This window comes from Pseudorasbora parva, chromosome 7, assembly GCF_024679245.1.
Source record: "Pseudorasbora parva isolate DD20220531a chromosome 7, ASM2467924v1, whole genome shotgun sequence".
NCBI lineage: Eukaryota > Metazoa > Chordata > Actinopteri > Cypriniformes > Gobionidae > Pseudorasbora > Pseudorasbora parva.
Window position 1 is genome coordinate 31,289,837 of NC_090178.1, and position 13,537 is coordinate 31,303,373.

At 40.6% G+C, this 13,537-nt stretch overlaps 1 long non-coding RNA gene across 1 annotated transcript in view; it reads right to left on the reverse strand.

Annotated features, from left to right (window-relative positions):
• Window positions 1-13,537, reverse strand: part of LOC137083249 (uncharacterized) — an 84,764-nt gene that overhangs the window by 35,361 nt on the left and 35,866 nt on the right. The window contains exon 2 of the long non-coding RNA XR_010906467.1: window positions 635-725. This is a non-coding gene — a long non-coding RNA (uncharacterized lncRNA). The remainder of the gene's footprint in view (window positions 1-634; window positions 726-13,537) is intronic.

The window sequence follows — 13,537 nt, forward strand, 5'->3', positions numbered from 1 at the left end:
AGAAGTGATGTCACGTCTAAGTCATAATATAATAAAATTAAAATGTTGTTCATTAAGTTAAGTTCTACTGGTATAGTTTACTAATTTAGTACATGTAGACTTGGATTAAAATTCTAACTAATTCTAATTCTAAAATATATATATATATATGTATATTTAATATATAAATATATAATATGTATTTATTTAATATTTTTAATATCTATTATTTATATATTATTTTATAACGATACATTTTAAATGATTTTTTATTTAAATTGTCATTTTGTTTTTATTTGTCATTGTCATCAAGATTGTCATTTATATATTTTATAACAATGTTTTATTTATTTAATTTTTATTGTTGTATTTATTAATTAAATTTTTATATGTATTATTTTGATAATTTATGTATTACTTTTTATATTACTAGTTTCATTTAATATTTATTGTTGCATTTTTTTATATTTACTATTTTTTATTTCATATATTATTTAATATAGCATTTATTTATTATATAACAATACAATTTATTTATTTAATGTTTATTATTTTATGCATTCAAGTTGCCCTGAAAATTCACATGGGTCTAGGCTTCTGGATGGAATCATTATTTAGTCTTTTGAATGCAAGAATGAATGCAACATATATTTACATAAAGATGTGGACTGGATACTCGTGATCATTGCAGGCGCACCTGACGTGCAGATCTAATGTGCCAGTAGACACAGGACTCCAACTTCCTACTGGAAGAAACAAACCTCAAATTAGAAAATATTACAGTGGGTAAAAAATAATGTGTGCTTGAGATCAAGAGCATTTAATTAAATAAAATGAGTTAAAGTAATTGAATTGACTCATCCTGAAGTACCTCACCTGTATTGACTCGATTAGAGGGTGAAAAGTGACAAAAGAGGAAGTGGACATTTTCTTTCCACAGGGAATTCCTTCCATCCTGTCTTCACTTTCTCTTTCACCTCCCTCCAACTAATATTCGCTAACATGTCCCTTCCGTCTCCTTCTCGCCTCTCGATGCTGAATCTAAACTGATGCTAATGTCCCCGGAAACCAGCTTTGATTCCCCAGCCCACATGCCCCTTTTTGTCACTTGCCAGCGACGAACCACACACACGCATCGCTGAAATGACCCCTGCACACTGTACCGAGGGTCCCTCGCAACCCAGAATCTGTCAGTGGCCCCCTTCCCTTCCCATGAGTGGCCCACACAATGGAGAAAGGGTCCCGACTGCGGAGTTCAGTCGCCATTAACCCCCACCAGCTGTTCCTGCTGGGGCCATTGGCCGCTCAATACGCCCCCCCGAGGGGGGCCCTCACGTTGCCTAATCTAGCCATTGTTGGCTAGGAATGCTGACAGAAAGAAAAGAGTTTTTTTCTACTTTTCCTTGTGTCCATGCAAGCGTGTGTAGCCAAGTGTGAGAGCGCAGAGAAGGCAAGGGCTAATTTCTATAGTTGCCCGTGAAGGAAGGGGGCTGCCATGGAGAATAGGCCTGTTTAGCTGCTTGACAAAATTCTTTTTCTCTGTCTTTTTTTCTTTCTCCCTCTCTCTCTCTTGCAAATGCAGCGTGATTGTTGGATGCGGATTCACCCCCCACCGTCCGTATCTCGTAATTCCTTTTAGGGACTTTTGGCAATTGAATTAGATTAAATGTATTAAAAGGTGTTTTTTTCCGTTATCAAAAGACTTTATTGGAGGTAAAAAGAACATGAATCCAGAGATCTTTTTTTAATGCTTCCGATATCTGGTAGAAAATTTAAAAAGCAATTGCAAAAAAAGAACAAGTATTTCAGTCACCTCAACAGCTGGGCAGTGCTAATAGTCAAATTTTAATCAGCGGAATAATAAAACTAATAAAACTTTTTTTTTTTTTGTAATTTACTGATTGTTATTTGCCACATAGAGCCCATATGATTTTGACAGAAATCAAAATCCCATTTTAGTTTGGTACTTTCGCCTTGTGAATATATTAACAATTAGTCCATTTCAATTAACATGAAAATTAAAACAGCGTTTTCCAGTCAATTTAACCTCGAAGCAGTTAGACTGCCATTATAATGAGCACAGGCAGAGGCCTCTGCAGGGTTTGAACATGTGTGCCACAGTCATTTGTGCTCAGCAGAACAAAAAACAAGCTCTCAACACTTTTAGAAAATCATTAGACGGGACATTTTCCCACTTTTTCGTTTTTTAATTACCCAATTCAGAGATCGGGGAGAATAGCGGTGATAAAACTTCATATACGCACAGCCAACATGGTCAACGGATTAAGCATTTCAGAACGCTGAAAAACTAAAATGTCCGTTTCATCTCAATCTACCAACATCAACGTCACTGGGCAAAACGGCCGTGGTGACTGAAGCACTCGGATCAGGATGTGGGAGGAAAAGCTGCGAGCGAATGGAGGAAAAAGCGCAAACTGTTAATGGAATGTGATGGGATGTGTTTGTATCATGTCATTGAAGGTGGAGGGGTGGGGATGGGGTGTACCGTGTGTGTGCCGCGCTCAAGGAACTGTTGTGACAGACTCTGGGGGAGTGATAGTTGAATCTGCCTCAGTCAATTATCTGTCGGCGCTAGACGTTTTTGTGCTAATGAGCTCGCTGGGTCCCGTGGGCAGACTTCCCCTGTCTCGCGGCTAAAGATCACTTTCATTGCTTTTGCAGAACTAATTCAGGCCCACAAAAAGTGGGAGCTTCACCGGCGCTGCCCCCTTTTACTGCTCCTTTTGTGGAGCTTTTAGAGGCGGGCTGAAGAGAGTGAGGGCTCTAACGCTGCCTCCTCTTCATCCCCACTCCATTGCCTTCCATTACCATACATATCCATATGAAAAGTCAGGCAAGGCCTGAACAGCTGTCCGGCGAAAGCGCCTGCAGAGAAAGCCAGGTCCTGCAGCCCCTCCTCTCCCACATGCCTCACAGAGGATCACTTTAGCCCTCAGTGGGCAATAATAAACCACAACCATTTAAACAGTCTTTGAGCCTGAGAGAGGGAGAGAGAGTGATGGGACCAGAATGCAATATTTCACAGGGTGGAGGAGAGCCCTCATTGGCCGGTTCCGACCTCCGGTCAGCCCCCACAGAAGTCAAGAGAGTGAGGGAGGGACAGCCCAATTGCCCACACAATACCAAATCCCCCTATCTCTTTAGAGAGAGTGCAAAATCCCCCCATCTTTTAAGAGAGAGCATCATGAATGGCAATTGTGTCCCATTAATCCCTTGTTTTTGAAAACCTCTCAACAATGAGAGGAAATGTTTCATATCTTATCTAGAATCGCTGAATGACAACATTTATGAAGAGTTCTTAAACTACAAAAAACTAATGTTTTGCAAAGTCTAGTTTAGAGAACATGTGGGTGTGTCCCTCAAGAGTGTCCAAATTTGCCAATGCACTTCATTTTCAAGAAAAATGACAAAAGGTGTTATATGGTGTAAAAAAGAAATTCTCTCAACTCGGAATTCCCCCAACACATACCCAAACCACAGCTATATAACCCTCATTTGTTATTCCACAGAGATGCCATTCATGAGGGATTTCCCAGCTCAGATATTTTAGCTCTTCCCACCTACAGAGCTCAATGAACTGGTCTGAGTGGGACCCCAAAAGTGCATCAAGCGTCGAAATCCCCTGTGTTACCAGGGCTTGCAGGCACAGTGAGGGGTTAAATGAGTGGCCCGGGGTCACTTAGGGAGTCTTTTAGCGAGACGGGATTTGAGCACCTTGCCCCGCAAAGGTCCCCTTCACGCTGGGATGATGAGGAGGGTGATTCCCCATCAGCACTGCTGCAGACAAGCTTGCGCAGTAAACTCCTGCTGTGACGGGTGATGTTAAGTCGTGAGAGACTTGGGTAATTGTAAATGATCACTGACCGTTATTGCTCTCAATTCCCATGTGAGATCCTAACATTTATTTTCATGCCTGTCCTGAAGTCTGCAATTTATAATATTTGGTCACACAAATTCAGCTAAGTGGTTCAAGTGTGCTCGCTTCCTCTGAGAGGGAACAAGGGGAAAAGAAGGCAAATGTGGATCTTAAAAGAATAATGAAAAGCCAGACCGAAAAAGACGACTGCTTGTTTTTTTTCCAAGCACTAGGATAGGATATACAAGTGTGTGTGTGCTAAAGTGGAGGTCCTGTCCCATAAATCCGAACACCCTACACCCCCATCCTCCACAAAGCGATTGACCCCCAAGTCATCGCACACAAAGCCCTGCACCTTCTCCCTCCGATGTCCATTTTAAAATGGGGAGCAGTGAATTTGAGTCCATTATAATGGCTTTGACATGCACCTGATTATAGTGAGCTTCCCGCCCAATAGGCTTACCGACCACTCGCCCGCTACTCCGGCCGTCGTTTCCAGCAAGATCTGTTGCATTCTCTTCTCCCAGGATGGAAGCGTTTCTCCATGCGTCCCCCCCCCCCCACTTACCTACTCCACCTCCTCAACCAAAACTGCATTGAACCTACAACCTCGTTTGTTGCTTTTGCATAACTGTGCAACTCAATAAAAGGAAAAGGAGGGCGAGCGAGAGAGGGACAGGGTGTAGGAAATGGACTCGAGGGGGTGTGTGGGATCAGAATGACTTCTTGAACGCATCTCTCCCTTTGGCTGCAATTAAACAAAGTACGGTGGTGATTAGTTCAGCGCAAGGAGCACAGAAAGAGACACTCTTGAATCCAAATGGAGGGACCTGACTGGCCTTTCTAGGCGGACAATGGACTGAGTTTATTGCAGAAACCTGCTTACCCTCCTGCATGGCAAACCATGGGAACTCCAGTCAGGTGGAAACTTCTCTCTTTCTCACTCTTTCTCCCCCACTACATCCCTCCCCTCCTCCCTCAGTGACTATGGATGTTCTCAAGGGCTACAAGGGTAAGGGAGTAATGCCCCCCTCCGCCCTGCCGGATTGATTTTTTTTCTATTTTGGAGTAATCTCACTCGGTTTTCCTGTGTATTTCTCTCGCTTCATCCCACTCTCTGCTATTGTTTGCGCGCAGCTAGTTAATTATTAGCCTTCCCATCATGTTTTCTCTCTCGAAAGCATTTCTTCCTCTCGTTTTTTTTTCCTCGTTCTGCGAGCTGGGAGATTGTTTAAGTGAAATTTCTCTTTTTGGATCCTGTGGGAAGCTCTCGCATGGCCCGCGTGTGAACGCATAATGAAAACAATTTTACGCTGTTGAGGCAAGTGGGGACCAATTACAGACCTAACAGCCACCTGCAGAATCAAACCCCCTTGTACCCCACCCCACCCCTCCTTTCCCCACCAGCCAATCTCCCTCCCTCTTGTCCTTAACCTCATGAATATTTAATAGGCTGATGATGTAATGAATGGCCTGGGCCAGGTGAGGAGGGGTGGGAGTAATAAGTCTCCCAGCTGGAGGTGATGTAGTGGGCCCCCGTCTCCCCGCGCCAGTCCTTGTAGCTGGCGCTCTGGGATAGCTGACCCCGGGGCGGTAGCGGCGAGTCGGGAGAGGGGGAGTGAAGTGACAGGGGCGTGCGATGCTGTGTGGTGCTCCCTATCCCTAACCAGCACCACCCCAAATCTCTTGTTGGCCGATTTTACACATGCTGCCCTGTCCAAAAGGAACAGCCGTCAGTCCTGACAGAACCCCCCCACTTTAATTTGATAAGAAGCACACCCAGTGGGAATTAAACAAGTATTACACGCCGCTGCTTTCGCTTACTCGCCGTTTATCCACATCCCTCTCTCTTACGCTCTCCCTCTCACTTCACAAACTCTTAAGGGGGCTTGTCCTTGTGATTAACACATGCTGGTGATGGTCATAAATAATCTACTGAACACAAACACCAATTGTTACAAGATTATGAGAGAGTACAAGAGGGAATTACATTTGTATTTGATCTGCACTCCCTGGAGATTCAATATTAAAAGTACACAAGCACAAACTTTTCTTACAGTTTCTTTCGAAGAAGATCATTTTTGCAGTGTATATGCCAGGTGCTAAAAAAGTGTCAATCAATTCTGAAACTGAAAGAAAACAAATTTAAAACACATTTTGACACGGTCATGAGCGTCTAATTTATCTACTAACAATGCTGGAGAATTCTGTTAGTAACTATTCCATCACATCTCAAACGATGTGTTGAGTTTATAGCATTACATGATGGAAATAACTACTTAAATACATTTGATTAAAAAATTACTAACTAGCTAAAGGTTAATTTCATGGCTAGCATTTTATGCATTATATAAATACACACAATTAAATATAATTATTGCATAATTTGACAAAATTACAACTTGGTAGAAAATAATGCTAAATGAAAATATACCATTAACAACTTTTAAGGACAGTTAGATGTTTTTAAATATTCACATTTTATGACAATTTTAAGACTGAAAGGCAGCTGCATATGAGACAAGGTTAAAGCCATAAAATATATGATTAAAGTCCATTTTTAATACGTTCTTTTTATATTTGTTAATACATTTAAATATTTTAGTTGTTTTTTTTATTTTTTATAAAATAATCAACCCATGGAACATAAAAGCACCTGAAGCTGAAAAGCTTTGAATTAGATGTACTTTATCAGTTGTTGAGCTATTTCTTGGCAATCCTACATTGTTAAGCTGCCCTGAAAAATGCCTGTGTATTTCCCAAGATGAGTCCACTCTGTAATTATAAGAACAAATTGGTAATATCAAAAGGAAAGGAAAAACGTAAGTAAATACAATTAAGTGAATTCAATTATATACTGTATACAATAATATTCTGTCCAATAAATTCCAATCCAATTATGAGAAAATTACCATTAAAAAAATTCCGAAACTAAAATGTGTAGGCCCATCCATGTGGAAAGTCAGGGAGATTTACTCATACACTTGTCATTGTATGTTGCATACGCATGTGTGTATTACTATTTGATAAACGAGCGATGCCCTTCCAAACACACACTCCCACACAAACACACTCCCAAGATGAGTCCACATCAGAAGAACCAGCAGAGGCAATGGGTGAAAAATGGCCTGGAAAAAGTTGAGATTATGCAATGGTTTTCTCCCACCATCAATAAAGCGAAGGCATGACGAGTGCGTTTAGCACACGCGTACCAGTGGAAGTGCGCTATAATAGATGAGCCGATGAAGGTTAAACAGGGGCCCACGGGGGAACGCGGCACATCTCCGATGCAGCGATACAAGAGGCGACAGAGCAGACAGAGAGCGGAAGAGGAGCGAGATGAGAGGCACTATATTAATCTTCTCCTAATCTCGCCCTCGCCGACAGCCGAAAAGCACCGCTGACTTTATTCCTTGTAACAACCGGAGACAAATGAGCGCGCTCGTTACATTAGTTCTGATAAAGGACGCGAGAGAAAGACAATGGCCCTCAATTTTTGATTTAATCAACCCCTCTGTGTGATGTATTTCGGAAAATGATAAAACAAATCAATCAAGGTGGATTAGACACGAGAGGGGAAAGGGGCAAATATTTGATTTTAGCATGTCGGCTGATACGGATGAAATATACACGGCATAATGAAGAGGCCTCTGCTAACGGTGCACAGGTCCGAGCTAATACAGTGCGCAGGAGATTGAAGCCGGCTGCAGGTTCTGCTAGCCGAACCCGGGCAGGGCGCGATTGATGAAAGAGAGGCAGGGTGAGATCTGTGGAGTCTTAATCTATCTCCTCAGACTGGCTCATTCGTTACAAAAAATGACAGTGTCTTCTTATCGATTTTACACTGAGAGATCAATCAGCTTCTCCCCCGCAGCAGGCAAAATTTACAGTCTAGATCCTAAAGCCCAGACACACACACACACTCACACACACACACACACACACACGCACGCATACATGCACCCTGTCTGAAAACAAATCAAAATTAGCTAATCTGAGTGAAGGAATCTGTTGCTCTGGGGTTCAGCCTGCAGTAAAACACACATGCGCAGCCAGCCCCTCTATCAATCACACAAACTCACAAATATATACACACACACACACATACACAGCATATTGTTCATGCCACTGCAGCATAGTTATTGAAACGCGCATCTCTTCCCTTTATTTATTATGTCTTCAAGGCTCAGCTTCAGCCTTCTGCAACATAAACAAAAATCGCTTTATGAATAGACATCACGAGATGACACAATGCAAGAAATAAACTTTTTTAACATGTGTAATGGCATATATATATATATATATATATATATATATATATATATATATATATATATATATATATATACTATATATATCTTTTTTTTCTGTCCTTAAGCGCAAGATGTAATTCTAAAGTTTGGACAACATGGAAAAATTAATTAAGTTGATGTAACTTAAAAAAAAAGAGGTAACCTACACTTCACAACTTGCCAGAGCAGGTTGAAAAAATAAATTCATTTAAACAAAACTTTTTAAAAATGACCGATCGGTTCGCTAGATCCACGCCTGGGATCTCTCAGAGCTTTTAAAGCCCTTCGAAGCGCTTTGAAACTGCATTGATTTGGACGTTCAATATTTTGGTTGCCATGGAAGTCTGTGATCGGAGAAAAATCCTAGAATGTTTTCCTCAAAAAACAACTTCTTTTTGACAGAAGAAAGAAAGACATGAACATATTTGATGAGATGGGGGTGAGTAAAATATCAGGAAATTTTCATTTGTGAAGTAAGCTAATACTTTAAGACCCTTCTTCAGTGTATAAAACAGACACAATACATGAATATCTTTATGCTGAGTTCCTCAAAATGAACAACTTAAATTTCACTCCAGACATCACACTAACTGGTTAAAAGGTTAATAATCATAATAAAATAAAAAATACATGTAAAAATATAATTTAAAAAACAACCAGAAAACATCATCATCAAATTGCAATGTGAAAAAAAAGACGAAGTTTGGACATGAAAAGTATAGAATTTTTGGTTAAACTTTTTGTTAAATTAATAGTTCTGATCCTTGTTGCTGATTTATCAATATAAGATCTACTGACCGATCGGCAACAAGGACCAGAACTATTCATTTTATAAAATAAAATTAGAAATATTATACCTATGCACAATTTGATTTGACTAGACAGAAGCATCTCATCAGGCTGCCAACAAATAATGACTTTAGCGAACCTAATTTAGATTCAGATCTTTATTGCATTTAAAGACTGTGGTGAAAATCAAGTTTTTAATGTGGTGTTTGTAATATGCTTTCAGATAAATAATGTGCATATTCATACGTCAACAGCACCATTACGGAGTATTTTCTCTTTAAGGGTGTACTCACACACTAGGCACTCTGAACCGCTCCCAAGCACGTTTGACCCCCAAAGCCCGGTTCGTTTGACAAGTGTGAACGCTCCGTTCCGTGCTAATTTGCATATTCATGGAACCACTTATACTAAATGAAGCAAGGGTGTAGAATTACATTCAAGCTATTTTAAGGCATGATTTTTTTTTACAGGAAAAAAACTTAAAATGCCATTTTGGTGATCAAAGAGGAGTTTTAAGGGATACAATTATTGACTACACAGGGACTAAGTTCAGTGTTTAAGGTCTTGTTTCTTACCATAAAAATTGTATCTTTGGTGTAATGATAATATTTGTACTTTAAATGTATAATAATGAATAATTAGGGGTCTTTATTTACAGTAAGTGCTTTTTTCACAACATACATATGAGATACAAAGCGGTCAGAATGCGGAGTAGATTAAGCGCATGTTTTACCATAGATAAAGCATTCATTTGAATCCTAAGCTAATATACTTGTTTTCAAGAATCTGACAAAATATTTCACCAGCTGAGGCCGTAATTGGGCTCCGGCACGGGAAAGCGACGCTAAATGAGGGGTCAGTCAAAAGCAGGGCATGACTTTGTGGCTTTTGCGCCTCCATTTGCTTTGACAGTCTCAGCCTCAAAGAGCTTTCAAATGCAACATCATAGCAAACAAATGACTCTTTATCCTCCATCAGTTATATAAAGAAATAATTGGAATCTGAAAGTTCATTTACAAAGGACTAGCCATCGCAATCACAACTATAATGTATGGGTGTGGGGCGAGAAAAAAAGGCATAATTGGTTTGGTAAAGATCGCTTTCCATTACACCATAAAGCACTACACAATAGAAAAGGTCACCAATTAAGCAATCATGAATACCAAGTACTGTGGCTGATGAAAATAGGCCAGTGGTTTAAATAGATTTGCAAGCAATTTACCTTTTCACAATGTTGGCAATCTGATGCAATTTGCTTGCAATTTTGCCGGCTTTCAGTAGCACTCCAAGCTGACACTACACGGACCAAATGGCCGAGCGTTGCTCGCAGAGAAAATGTAAAACTATCTTGGCTGCATCAAGGTATCAGGACAGCGCTTCATCAGGAAAATTACAACAATTAGCATAAGTGGTTAGGAAGCAACATTTTAAATGTCAGCCACTGAGGCAGTGGCGGAGGTTTGGGCCAGGGACAGACGAGAGCGCCGTGTCCTCTCCGATGGACTCGCGGGAAACACATGAGGCAATCACCCATCATGCAGAAGCTCTGATGGGCCCGCAATTGCCGTGACATTCTACTCATCGCTGACTGTCATTCTCTGCCACTCACTTTTTTTTTCTCGCCGTGTCTTCCGTTCTGTCTTTCGAGCTGGCGCTTTCCCGGTTTTCTTTGCTGCAGAATTACCCTGCATAATTGTGAAAGCGCGGACGCTTCAGAAGCCTTTTCCCACATTTCTGGATATAAACTTCCCCTCCAATGTGTGACACACAAAAAGTCCATAGAGATCACAGCAGTGACACTGGAGTAACATTGCACAATTAAGCATTACATTCATTATTATTTTTACATTTCTAAAATGTCATTATATTCCCAACTATGGGTAATTGTATCTTTTTACAATCCCCAACTTTTGCAGTATCTAATGAATAGGGCATTTTGTGCATCCATTTTTGTTATGTTACAGGTGATGTCTGTATTTGATATGAGAAGTGACGGAGGGTCTGACCCATGTCAGGAATGTAACAAGGTTACTTATTTAGTCTGGCTTCCAGAAATTAAATCTTCAATATGCACTTGGTTTGCAATCAATTAATTTGATCGTTACACTCCAATTAATTCTATACGAAAAGTTTTGTTTTGTAGATGTTTTCTGTATGAAGCGACTTAAAGGTCCCGTTCTTCGCGCGTTTTCGAAGCTTTGATTATGTTTACAGTGTGCAATATGAGTTCATGTTTCACGTGTAAAAAAAACTGTATTTTTCACACAATTGACTTATCTGTATACCGCTGTTTCCTCTGTCCTGACTTGTTCTATGAAGTCCCTCCTTCAGAAACACGTAACGAGTTCTGATTGGGCCAGCGCTTCCCGTGTTGTGATTGGACAGCAGCTTAGCGCACTTTGCCCGGAAAGGTCCCGCCTCTTACGCACTCTTCTCCACGTGGGAGAGCAACAAGACCACGCCCCCTATTTTGCGTGTACTTGTGGGCGGAGAGTTAGGCTTTGAAAGGGAACTTCTGTTAAATATCTCGCTTGGCACTGAACTTTGAGCTTTATAATTTTACAGGTTTATGTTTTATGCTCTAACAGCAACATTACACACTAACTAAAGTTTGAAAGATGGAATCGCAAAGAACGGTACCTTTAATGCTCTAACGACATACGTGCCTAGACTCATGAAGGTCAATAAAGCACTGCATGTACACTATCCATTAAAACATATGCATACTTGGCATCTTCAGCTCTTTTTTTAGGGAATACAGCCTTTGAACATGCGGAGAACTCTTTCCTCTGTTATCTCTGTATCAACTGATTGAACTTCAAATTTGACTCTTCATTAAGCATATTGTTCTTTTTATCTGCTAACTGTGTTCACCAAAAGGGTCTTGAAGTTATGAAGTAATAGAGCTTAGTGCTTCTCACTAGCAGAAACACCAGTAGTCTGTCGCATGAAGCCAGTTTCCGCTGCTTTCAGATTAGTTTGAAAAAAAAAGTTTTTTCAGTCTCAAGAAGGTGGATTGGTTTATAGCCGTGTTCATTGCCATGGTAATTTACGATACATGGGTAACCTGCTAACATGTTTTATTCTGGAATGGAGATCGCAGACCAAAACTGGACCAATCAGCTGTGAGCAAAGTGACATGTATCCCATGCAATAAAGCCACTCCCCTGTATTTCTCACTCCAAATTATCGCAGTTTAGAGTGAAAGAATTTGAGACAAAAGCCCCGTTTCCACCACAGGAACTTTACCCAGGAACTAGGAACTTTGGGTGGTACTTCGTGTGTTTAGACCGCAGGAACCAGGGTATAAATGAAGTTCCGGGTAAATATTTCCCCCTCCAAACGGCCCTGCTCGCGAGGTAGTACTTTTTCAAAGTTCAGGAACTTTCGAGGGCGGGACTTGGGCGCTGAACATGCTGATTGGTTGAGCTCACGCAGCATTTTTAAGTTCAACAGGCATTTTTAAAAGTCTTTTGCGAGCGAGGTTCGTTCTGCGTTCAATAAATATCAGTCTTGCTCTCTGTCTGGTGGCGCGCGGTCGTCTCAGCCATCTCACGTTCAATGTCCGTAATAGCTGATAATAATATATTGTCATTTTAAATCTAGCTTTACAAGCTTTCTGAATATGCTGCATGCTGCTGAATCTGCATATTAGTGCTCTTTTCTGTCGTTGTTAATTACCTCGTAAACCTATACATAACCAGCAAAAGCAGCACAGCTTGAATCTCTTCCATACTCGTTATTAATTTTTTTTTCACCATGTAAACGACCTGACCGATTACTTTTAAGTGTGTGTCCTTACATGACGTGACGGCGTCACGGCGCGCGCCGCGCTCATGTTGACAAGAGAGGAAAGTAAATTTTTCTGAGGGGTAAACTTTTTATTTCGTGAGTTATGAAGATAATGTTGGAGTAATGACACAACGTATATTGCCCCGGGCAGTTTTTACTTTAACTGCGCCTGACAGAAGATTTTTTTCTCTGGGATGATTATTACACTTTACAACAAATAGATATAAATAATACTGTATTAGTCCTGGTGGCCGTTAAGAGTTGCTATGGCTACAGTAAACACATTCAGCTGCTGGAGAAAACAGCGGCGACATTTTTGATGCGGCAGACAAACTGCATGTGACAAAATGATTGCGATTGAAAGTCATCACATGTAAACATCAGATCGGTTTAGATAACGTCTCATGTAAACAGTCCTTTCAATCGGTACACTTAAAAATGATTACATGTCCTTCACTGATTTGGAGGAGCAGTCGCGTGCAGTCCTACATCACCGGACTAATTTGCCTAATCTTCTCGGAACTTTATCGCGGTCGAAACGCAGACAGCTGCAGGTCTGGGGGGGAGAAAAGTTCCTGTAAAAAAGTTCCTGGTACAAATTGTTCCGGGTAATTTTGGTGGAAACGGGGCTAAAGATGGCCATTTTTTCTAATTATTTATTATATTTATATTATATGAATTGTAGTATAATTCATTAGCCTGACTTCATCATACTCAGATTCTAGTCAGAATATGAGTCTGATACTGCTCCGTTGGGCTGTGATTATGGGACGTTTCAACCGAACAAGGAAAGAAAAAGCCTACAACC